We start from the raw sequence: 12,653 nt of genomic DNA, 5'->3' as shown, positions 1-12,653 counted from the left end.
GAGTGCTTGAATCTCATGTATCCAATTAAACTTTAAATTATAGATACTACCAAAATTAGAAGGAATTCTTCATGTCGTAATCTTATCCGAGACAATAAACCAGATAAACAACTTCACACTTGAATATAATAAACGTAATTATTTCCACTTCCCAATCGTCAACTTCCCATTTCTCAGTAGTCATATAACGGCTGTCACATCGTATGGCGTTTGAATATATAAATATACAGTTAAGTTCGTGCGTTGTCTGTTTATTTTCGACATATGAGTTTGAATGTGAGTTGACATGAGTTTCTCTGGTATCATCTCTCCCATTTTAGAAGAAAAGCGAATCTGGCGTTCAAAATTTTAAGGTAGGCACTTAAAGTTAACCATCGAGAGACGTTAACCACCGAGAGTCGGTTTTTAGACCCGCCCAGTGCACCTAAGCACGCCTACTTTTGGAGCTCTTTAGTATGAAGATAAGAAAAATATACGAAATTACGGAACTGTGTACCTTGTTTTATCCTTGTTGTTGGTGTTTATTGCGCATGCGCACAAAGCACGGTGATAGTTACGGTTACTGACTCAGGAACCTTGTATATTATATACCTCGGTTTACAGACGTTTAATAAACTGGATCCCTGTTGTGTTCACTTATCGATACACTACGATGGAATTACGGACCAGTTTAACATAAACATGGTAAATAGATAGACAGCTGATAATCATAATTGATTAAGAAATAACCTGGAAGAAGAAATGAGTTAACTATTGATTATAACAGAGACGAGAATGCCATCGTGTTTGTTCTTCTAAAAAAAGCAGGAACATTGGAGTTTATGGTTAGATTTTAAATATTTCTTGTCTCCAAACTGGGTAAATTTGATATAATAGTAACAACAACCCCCCCTTTTTTTTTTAAATAACTCGAGAACCACACATCGCGCTCGCTTAACAAAGTAACAATAAGAAATAATTATTGTTAGTTTCAAGAATAATTAATCGTCAAAACTTATCCCCTCCCCGACATCAAAGGAAGTTAAATGTATTATCCCAAAATTAGACCAAATTATTATGATATAAGGACGTCTTGACAGGCTATTATTTTATTTTGTTTTGTTGGTTTTTTTTTTTGCTTTGACGTCTTCCTCCTGTATGAAAAAAACATAATAGACCCCCCCCCCCCTTTTTCCCCATAATATAGTTTTTTAAGAAGTCATAATTATTTGGACTACCCCTGAATATATTTCAGACAGACTCTTCTCTAAAAAAATGTAAAAATGATTTGAGAGAAATCTTTGGAATAGTTTTTTAAATGATTTAATTATTATGTCATGTATATAATTAACATTAACATAGTTATAAACTGAGACTACTAGTATAACACATAGTGTTATAGTAGTCTCAGCTATAAACTTTCCATTGTATTGACCATTATGACTAACTCATATGCTCTTTCCCATAAATGTCACAATATCAATATATTACAGTAAAACTGATAGTTTGATGACATTGTTTAAGACTATTGACCTCAGGTCAGCCTAAACTGAGTTTAAAACTGTAATTTATTCATTAAAACAGTTCAAGACATGTACCTTCTGAAATGTGATTGCATCAAAATTAAACCTAAGGCATAACATACTTAGTGTGCAGGAAGTGCCACCAAATAAATACTGATTTGTAAAATTAGATGATGATATTTGTGAAGTCAGAGATATTATACATGTAGCTAGTTATAACTGGTTTTAGATATAAATCTGAGTAAAAGGTTGATTTATATGTGCTCTTTCATGTTTAGATTATAATTTAAATTTAATCTTTTGAAGTTTTTTTCATAATATTAAGACATTAAAATCACAATTATTTATTTATACACAAAAAAATAATTTTTGTCCTTTTTTAGTTGAATGACTGTACACAAACATTATACACACATAATTTTGATAATTCTGTAATGTTTTTTTTCTATAGCCCCAGAATGTGACAAAAGACTTATTAATCCAGATTTACAAAAAATAGAAATAGTTCAGCTACCATAAGACTGCTATGACAAAAATTCTGCAGTTTCCAGAATTTGAGGTAGAGTATAGTTAGGAATAGTTTGATTATGCAGATGCTTAGTTTGCCATAAACAATTATGCCTTGATACAAAAGCAGAGGAAACAAAAAAGTATGAAAATAGTTGAAAAAAGTAATCATTATTACCTAGTCATATACTGTAAATAGAAAAAGAGAAAAGCACTGGTTATGATTTGGTATTTTTAATAGCATTATCATTTGTCCATAACTTGGAATATATACTGAATTGAGCTTGACATTTATTTAATATCATTGACACATGGTTGCAAGAAATGAAAGATGGTAATTTAAACCTAGCAATTTTATTAAGATTTAAAAAAAAGCTTTTGATTTGGTAGAATATGACTTTCTTTGACATGTATGGATTTAGTGAGACTACTGTTAGTTTTTTTAAGTCGTACCTGAATAACAAAAGGTATACATTTGTAATGTTAACTCTGAACAACAACATGTAAAATTTGGTGTTCCCCAATGTTCTATACCTTGTCCTCTATTGTTTGTGCTATTTATAAATGACCTTCCCTTATGCATTAAAAATTGTGAAACAGACCTATATCGTTGTATATGCTGATGACACCACTATTCATAAATCAGGGGGAAACATCTAGAAAATATAAATGATGATGTTCAAGAAGATTTATACAGGGTTGAAGAGTGGTGTAAAATGAATAACATGTTCATAGATGCAAATGAAACAAAATGTTTGATTACTGGAACAAAGCAGAAACTATTCAGACTTTTCAACCAAACTTGATCATAAATTAAAGTATTACAAAATTCTTCATGTGAAAAAATATTAGTTTCAAAATTGACAACCCACTAAGTAACTGGAGAAATCAAATTGACCAAGGTTGTGCTAATATATCATCCAGAATATACCATCTTTCTTAAATACATTTTTTTTTATATAACTGCAAGAAAACATAATACAATGGGTGTTCTGCCCCTAATTGACTACTGTTGTATTATTTGGGATGAATGTAAAAATTGAGGGATAACAAGAATTTTAAAAATCCAAAAAAAGGGCAGCATGATAAATTCTAGATGCAGATCCGTTATCCCTCTTGGTATATAGGAGCACTATATTCTATGTTAACCTCCGACAGTAGGTATAAACAAATACTGTTGATAGACGGTATATAGGAGCACTATATTCCATGTTAACCACCGACGGTAGGTATAGACAAATACTGGTGATAGACAGTATATAGGAGCACTATATTCTATGTAAACCACTGACAGTAGGTATAGCCTAATACTGTTGATAGACGGTATATAGGACCACTATATGTTATGTTAACCACCGACGGTAGGTATAGACAAATACTGGTGATAGACGGTATATAGGAGCACTATATTGTATGTTAACCACCGACGGTAGGTATAAACAAATACTGTTGATAGACGGTATATAGGAGCACTATATTGTATGTTAACCACCGACGGTAGGTATAGACATATACTGTTGATAGATGGTATATAGGAGCACTATATTGTATGTTAACTACCGACAGTAGGTATAGACAAATACTTGTGATAGACGGTATATAGGAGCACTATATTGTATGTTAACCACTGACGGTAGGTATAGAAAAATACTGTTGATAGACGGTTTATAGGAGCACTATATCTTATGTTAACCACCGACGGTAGGTATAAACACATACTGGTGATAGACGGTATATAGGAGCAACTACCGACAGTACGTATAGACAGAAACTGTTGATAGACGGTATCAAAGAGCACTACATTGTATGTTAACCAGCGACGGTAGGTATAGACAAATACTGTTGATAAACGGTATATAGGAGCACTATATTGTATGTTAACTACCGACGGTAGGTATAGATAAATACTGTTGATAGACGGTATATAGGAGCACTATATTGTATGTTAACAACCGACGGTAGGTATAGACAAATACTGTTGATAGATGGTATAAAGGAGCACTATATTGTATGTTAACCACCGACGGTAGGTATAGACAAATACTGTTGATAGACGGTATATAGGAGCACTATATTGTATGTTAACCACCGACGGTAGGTATAGACAAATACTGTTGATAGACGGTATATAGGAGCACTATATTGTATGTTAACCACCGACGGTAGGTATAGACAAATACTGTTGATAGATGGTATATAGGAGCACTATATTGTATGTTAACTATCGACGGTAGGTATAGACAAATACTGTTGATAGATGGTATATAGGAGCACTATATTGTATGTTAACCACCGACAGTAGGTATAGACAAATACTGTTGATAGATGGTATGTAGGAGCACTATATTGTATGTTAACTACCGACGGTAGGTATAGACAAATACTGTTGATAGATGGTATATAGGAGCACTATATTGTATGTTAACTACCGACAGTAGGTATAGACACATACTGTTACTAGACGGTATATAGGAACACTATATTGTATATTAACCACCGACGGTAGGTATAGACATATACTATTGATAGATGGTATATAGGAGCACTATATTGTATGTTAACTACCGACAGTAGGTATAGACAAATACTGTTGATAGACGGTATATGGGAGCACTATATTGTATGTTAACCACCGACGGTAGGTATAGACAAATACTGTTGATAGACGGTATATAGGAGCACTATATTGTATGTTAACTACCGACAGTAGGTATAGACAAATACTGTTGATAGACGGTATATAGGAGCACTATATTGTATGTTAACTACCGACGGTAGGTATAGACAAATACTGTTGATAGCAGTATATGGGAGCATTATATTGTATGTTAACCACCGACGGTAGGTATAGACATATACTATTGATAGATGGTATATAGGAGCACTATATTGTATGTTAACTACCGACAGTAGGTATAGACAAATACTGTTGATAGACGGTATATGGGAGCACTATATTGTATGTTAACCACCGACGGTAGGTATAGACAAATACTGTTGATAGACGGTATATAGGACTACTATATGTTATGTTAACCACCGACGGTAGGTATAGACAAATACTGGTGATAGACGGTATATAGGAGCACTATATTGTATGTTAACCACCGACGGTAGGTATAAACAAATACTGTTGATAGACGGTAAATAGGAGCACTATATTGTATGTTAACCACCGACGGTAGGTATAGACAAATACTGTTGATAGACGGTATATAGGAGCACTATATTGTATGTTAACTACCGACAGTAGGTATAGACAAATACTGTTGATAGACGGTATATAGGAGCACTATATTGGATGTTAACTACCGACAGTAGGTATAGACAGATACTGTTGATAGACGGTATATAGGAGCACTATATTGTATGTTAACCACCGATGGTAGGTATAGACAAATACTGTTGATAGATGGTATATAGGAGCACTATATTGTATGTTAACTATCGACGGTAGGTATAGACAAATACTGTTGATAGATGGTATATAGGAGCACTATATTGTATGTTAACCACCGACAGTAGGTATAGACAAATACTGTTGATAGATGGTATATAGGAGCACTATATTGTATGTTAACTACCGACGGTAGGTATAGACAAATACTGTTGATAGATGGTATATAGGAGCACTATATTGTATGTTAACTACCGACAGTAGGTATAGACACATACTGTTACTAGACGGTATATAGGAGCACTATATTGCATGTTAACCACCGACGGTAGGTATAGACACATACTGTTACTAGACGGTATATAGGAGCACTATATTGTATGTTAACCACCGACGGTAGGTATAGACAAATACTGTTGATAGACGGTATCAAAGAGCACTATATTGTATGTTAACCACCGACGGTAGGTATAGACAAATACTGTTGATAGACGGTATATAGGAGCACTATATTGTATGTTAACTACCGACAGTAGGTATAGACAAATACTGTTGATAGACGGTATATAGGAGCACTATATTGTATGTTAACTACCGACGGTAGGTATAGACAAATACTGTTGATAGCAGTATATGGGAGCATTATATTGTATGTTAACCACCGACGGTAGGTATAGACATATACTATTGATAGATGGTATATAGGAGCACTATATTGTATGTTAACTACCGACAGTAGGTATAGACAAATACTGTTGATAGACGGTATATGGGAGCACTATATTGTATGTTAACCACCGACGGTAGGTATAGACAAATACTGTTGATAGACGGTATATAGGAGCACTATATTGTATGTTAACCACCGACGGTAGGTATAGACAAATACTGTTGATAGACGGTATATGGGAGCACTATATTGTATGTTAACCACCGACGGTAGGTATAGACAAATACTGTTGATAGACGGTATATAGAAGCACTATATTGTATGTTAAGTACCGACAGTAGGTATAGACAGATACTGTTGATAGACGGTATCAAAGAGCACTATATTGTATGTTAACCAGCGACGGTAGGTATAGACAAATACTGTTGATAGACGGTATATAGGAGCACTATATTGTATGTTAACTACCGACGGTAGGTATAGACAAATACTGTTGATAGCAGTATATGGGAGCATTATATTGTATGTTAACCACCGACGGTAGGTATAGACATATACTATTGATAGATGGTATATAGGAGCACTATATTGTATGTTAACTACCGACAGTAGGTATAGACAAATACTGTTGATAGACGGTATATGGGAGCACTATATTGTATGTTAACCACCGACGGTAGGTATAGACAAATACTGTTGATAAACGGTATATAGGAGCACTATATTGTATGTTAACCACCGACGGTAGGTATAGACAAATACTGTTGATAGACGGTATATGGGAGCACTATCTTGTATGTTAACCACCGACGGTAGGTATAGACAAATACTGTTGATAGACGGTATATAGGAGCACTATATCTTATGTTAACCACCGACGGTAGGTATAGACATATACTATTGATAGATGGTATATAGGAGCACTATATTGTATGTTAACTACCGACAGTAGGTATAGACAAATACTGTTGATAGACGGTATATGGGAGCACTATATTGTATGTTAACCACCGACGGTAGGTATAGACAAATACTGTTGATAGACGTTATATAGGAGCACTATATTGTATGTTAACTACCGACAGTAGGTATAGACAAATACTTGTGATAGACGGTATATAGGAGCACTATATTGTATGTTAACCACTGACGGTAGGTATAAAAAAAATACTGTTGATAGACGGTATATAGGAGCACTATATCTTATGTTAACCACCGACGGTAGGTATAGACACATACTGGTGATAGACGGTATATAGGAGCAACTACCGACAGTAGGTATAGACAGAAACTGTTGATAGACGGTATCAAAGAGCACTACATTGTATGTTAACCAGCGACGGTAGGTATAGACAAATACTGTTGATAAACGGTATATAGGAGCACTATATTGTATGTTAACTACCGACGGTAGGTATAGATAAATACTGTTGATAGACGGTATATAGGAGCACTATATTGTATGTTAACGACCGACGGTAGGTATAGACAAATACTGTTACTAGACGGTATATAGGAGCACTATATTGTATGTTAACCACCGACGGTAGGTATAGACAAATACTGTTGATAGATGGTATATAGGAGCACTATATTGTATGTTAACTACCGACAGTAGGTATAGACACATACTGTTACTAGACGGTATATAGGAGCACTATATTGTATGTTAACCACCGACGGTAGGTATAGACACATACTGTTACTAGACGGTATATAGGAGCACTATATTGTATGTTAACCACCGACGGTAGGTATAGACAAATACTGTTGATAGACGGTATATGGGAGCACTATATTGTATGTTAACCACCGACGGTAGGTATAGACAAATACTGTTGATAGACGGTATATAGGAGCACTATATTGTATGTTAACTACCGACGGTAGGTATAGATAAATACTGTTGATAGACGGTATATAGGAGCACTATATTGTATGTTAACCACCGACGGTAGGTATAGACAAATACTGTTGATAGACGGTATCAAAGAGCACTATATTGTATGTTAACCACCGACGGTAGGTATAGACAATTACTGTTGATAGACGGTATATAGGAGCACTATATTGTATGTTAACCACCTACGGTAGGTATAGACAAATACTGTTGATAGACGGTATATAGAAGCACTATATTGTATGTTAACTACCGACAGTAGGTATAGACAAATACTGTTGATAGACGGTTTATGGGTGCACTATATTGTATGTTAACCACCGACGGTAGGTATAGACATATACTGTTGATAGATGGTATATAGGAGCACTATATTGTATGTTTACTACCGACAGTAGGTATAGACAAATACTTGTGATAGACGGTATATAGGAGCACTATATTGTATGTTAACCACTGACGGTAGGTATAGAAAAATACTGTTGATAGACGGTTTATAGGAGCACTATATCTTATGTTAACCACCGACGGTAGGTATAAACACATACTGGTGATAGACGGTATATAGGAGCAACTACCGACAGTAGGTATAGACAGAAACTGTTGATAGACGGTATCAAAGAGCACTACATTGTATGTTAACCAGCGACGGTAGGTATAGACAAATACTGTTGATAAACGGTATATAGGAGCACTATATTGTATGTTAACTACCGACGGTAGGTATAGATAAATACTGTTGATAGACGGTATATAGGAGCACTATATTGTATGTTAACAACCGACGGTAGGTATAGACAAATACTGTTGATAGATGGTATAAAGGAGCACTATATTGTATGTAAACTACCGACGGTAGGTATAGACAAATACTGTTGATAGATGGTATATAGGAGCACTATATTGTATGTTAACTACCGACAGTAGGTATAGACACATACTGTTACTAGACGGTATATAGGAGCACTATATTGTATGTTAACCACCGACGGTAGGTATAGACAAATACTGTTGATAGACGGTATATGGGAGCACTATATTGTATGTTAACCAGCGACGGTAGGTATAGACATATACTGTTGATAGCTGGTATATAGGAGCACTATATTGTATGTTAACTACCGACAGTAGGTATAGACAAATACTGTTGATAGACATCAACGGTATATGGGAGCACTATATTGTATGTTAACCACCGACGGTAGGTACAGACAAATACTGTTGATAGACGGTATATAGGAGCACTATATTGTATGTTAACCACCAACGGTAGGTATAGACAAATACTGTTGATAGACGGTATATAGGAGCACTATATTGTATGTTAACTACCGACGGTAGGTATAGACAAATACTGTTGATAGACGGTATATAGGAGCACTATATTGTATGTTAACTACCGACAGTAGGTATAGACAAATACTTTTTATAGACGGTATTTAGGAGCACTATATCTTATGTTAACCACCGATGGTAGGTATAGACAAATACTGTTGATATACGGTATATAGGAGTATTGTATTTTATGTCAAACATCGACGATAGGTATGGACAAAATCCGACAAATACTGTATACAGACAGTGTATAGAAGTACTGTATTGTATGGTAAACACTGACGGTTGGTATGGACAATTTCTGTATCATGCATCAATTGTAAATAAAAGTATCATGTGAGTGACACAGGCTCATTGAAGCCTCTAGTTTTGATATTATTAATGTGGAGATCTGGTCTAATTTATCATTTTCTCTATTACATGCATGATAACTGCAACAATTGAATTGAAATAAAAGTGATAATATTTCTGTTGTAGGTTATCAAGATTTAGTGTTTCCATACAAGTGATAAAGATTGAACAACAAAAACATCTCAAACTTTACAGGACAGAGTAGACTTTTTTCACTGTGCTTAGTTTTGTCTTTATGTCTAAATTATGATACCTTTTAAAAAAACCAATAAAATATGGAATAACATTTATTTCTATCTTATAAAGTGGAGTGAGAAATAAGGGGTCATTGAAAACATAAGAATATATTGCTATCATATATTGCAATATTGCAGATCAGCAGCCCATACATTTGCTATAGCACATAAATATGGGACCAATAATTTCAAGTTGCCTTTTAAAAAAGACCTTATTAATGTTATGCGAGATACCACCAAAGACCACTAGGTGTTGATCAAATGATATTGTAAATAAGAGGGTTGTCCAAAATATTTCCAACAGCTGTTTAATATACACTACCTTAATCAAACCACAATGGTAAAAAAACAGTTTTGGTCAGTCTTAAAAGAAGCAAATATAATTTAGAAAAAGTGCAAGCTGTTGATAAAAACTACAAATAACTGCCAGTCCTAAATGTGGGTGGAGATTACCATTTAGCACAAATGAGTTTCTGGACTAAAGAAAGTAATTTCGGCACAAACCGATTATACCCTTTCAAAAACTATGTGTAGTCCCTTTTATAAAACTGGCAGATTATCTTTCTATCTAGAGTATCTATGACAACTAACTGCTGCTCCTAGTGACGTTAGTCTGGTTTTTGAAAAGATTGGATATATTGTCACAATTTTTTTCTAAGGTACCGGTCTGATAAACAGGAAGTAGCCAGATTAGCTACTAAATATATGCACACTGAAATATAGTCCCTTAAAATTCCCATGGCTGTGTACATGTTCAGATACGAACTATGAAAATTTTGTTTATATCTTTAGAGAAGTAAAATCAAGTATGTATGTCTTTAGTTTTGTCAAATTGCTGTCTTGTTTTGTCCTGTTATTAGGTAACAGTACTGATACAATACTGTAAAAATACGGAGATGTGGTATGATTGCCAATGAGACGCCTACATGTATCCACTGAAGTTCAAATAAAGTGGATGTAAGCAGTTATATGCAACCATACAGCCTTCAACAATGAGAAAAATCATATCAAATAGACCCTTGTAAATAGGTGTTGATCAAATGATATTGTAAATAAGAGGGTTGTATATTTCATGACGGTATAATACTAAACCCCTAACAGGAGGGATTGTGCCTGATATTCATATGATGAAGACTTAATCTTTCAATCAGTTTAATTAAGGTCTGGTTCTGGCATGTCAATAACTGCTAGTAGTCTGTTGTTATTTATGTATTATTGTCATTTTTGTCGAGCCTTCGACTTTAGTCGAAAAAGCGAGACTAAGCGATCCTACATTCCGTCGTCGTCGGCGTCGTCGTCGTCGGCGGCGTCCACAAATATTCACTCTGTGGTTAAAGTTTTTGAAATTTTAATAACTTTCTTAAACTATACTGAATTTCTACCAAACTTGGACAGAAGCTTGTTTATGATCATAAGAAAGTATCCAGAAGTAAATTTTGTAAAAATAAAATTCCATTTTTTCCGTATTTTACTTATAAATGGACTTAGTTTTTCTGCGAGGAAACATTACATTCACTCTGCGGTTAAAGTTTTTAAAATTTTAATAACTTTCATAAACTATCCTTGATATGTACCAAACTAGGACAGAAGCTTGTTTATGATCATAAGATGGTATCAAGAAGAAAATGTTGTGAAAATAAATTTCCACTTTTCCGTATTTTACTTATAAATGGACTTAGTTTTTTCTGCGAGGAAACATTACATTCACTCTGTGGTTAAAGTTTTTAAAATTTTAATAACTTTCATAAACTATCCTTGATTTCTACCAAACTTGGACAGAAGCTTGTTTATGATCATAAGATAGTATCAAGAAGAAAATTTTGTAAAAATAAATTTCCACTTTTCCGTATTTCACTTATAAATGGACTTTGTGGTTTAAGTTTTTAAAATTTTATAATGTTCTTAAACTATCCTGGATTTCTACCAAACTTAGACAAAAGCTTATTTCTGATCATAAGATATTATTCAGAAGTAAATTTTGTAAAAAAAAAAATCACTTTTTCCGTATTTTACTTATAAATGGACTTAGTTTTTCTTCCAGTTAACATTACATACAGTCTGCAGTTAAAGTTTATAAAACATTTATTAGATTCATAAACTGTCCTGGATTTTTTTACCAAACTTGGAAGCTTCTTTCAATCAAAAGACAGTATTGTGAGGGAAATTTTTATTGATGTTTTTCCTCATTTTTGTTGAGTCTGCGATTAACAGAAAAAGTAGGCGAGACACCGGGTTCCGTGGAACCCTTACAAATTTTGTTTATTTTCTTTTGTTTCATATTCTGACATCGGACTCGGACTTCTCTTAAACTGAGTTTTACTGTGCGTATTGTTTCGCGTTTGTTTTTTCTACATTGGCTACAGGTATAGGGGAGGGTTGAGATCTCAAAAAACATGTTTAATCCCGCCGCAATTTTGCGCCTGTCCCAAGTTAGGAGCCTCTGACCTTTGTTAGTCTTGTATGATTTATAATTTTAGTTTCTTGTGTATAATTCGGAGCTTAGTATGACGTCCATTATCACTGAACTAGCATACATATTTGTTTAGGGGCCAGCTGACGGACACCTCCGTGTGCGGGAGTTTCTCGCTACATTGAAGATCTATCGGTGGCCTTCGGCTGTTGTCTGCTCTATGGTCGGGTTGTTGTCTCCTTGACACATTCCCCATTTCCATACTCAATTTTATAGTATGATTTACATCTGCAATAATCACGAAACAATCAGAGACAAGTTTGGGTCTAAATCTGTATGTCCCAC

General features: G+C 34.5%; 1 long non-coding RNA gene across 2 annotated transcripts; it reads left to right on the top strand.

Moving 5' to 3' along the window:
- Positions 1–375: 375 nt before the first annotated feature.
- LOC143062629 (uncharacterized) lies at positions 376–9,952 on the top strand. Of its 2 annotated transcripts, none has more exons than XR_012974797.1 (3): positions 376–858; positions 1,954–2,061; positions 9,789–9,952. It is a non-coding gene; the product is annotated as an uncharacterized LOC143062629 (long non-coding RNA). The 2 variants fall into 2 exon arrangements; XR_012974796.1 differs by having other exon boundaries at positions 514–824.
- The last annotated feature ends 2,701 nt before the right edge of the window (positions 9,953–12,653 follow it).

Source organism: Mytilus galloprovincialis, chromosome 2 (genome assembly GCF_965363235.1).
Source record: "Mytilus galloprovincialis chromosome 2, xbMytGall1.hap1.1, whole genome shotgun sequence".
Classification (NCBI taxonomy): Eukaryota; Metazoa; Mollusca; class Bivalvia; order Mytilida; family Mytilidae; genus Mytilus; species Mytilus galloprovincialis.
This window is presented reverse-complemented; position numbering and strand designations above follow the sequence as displayed.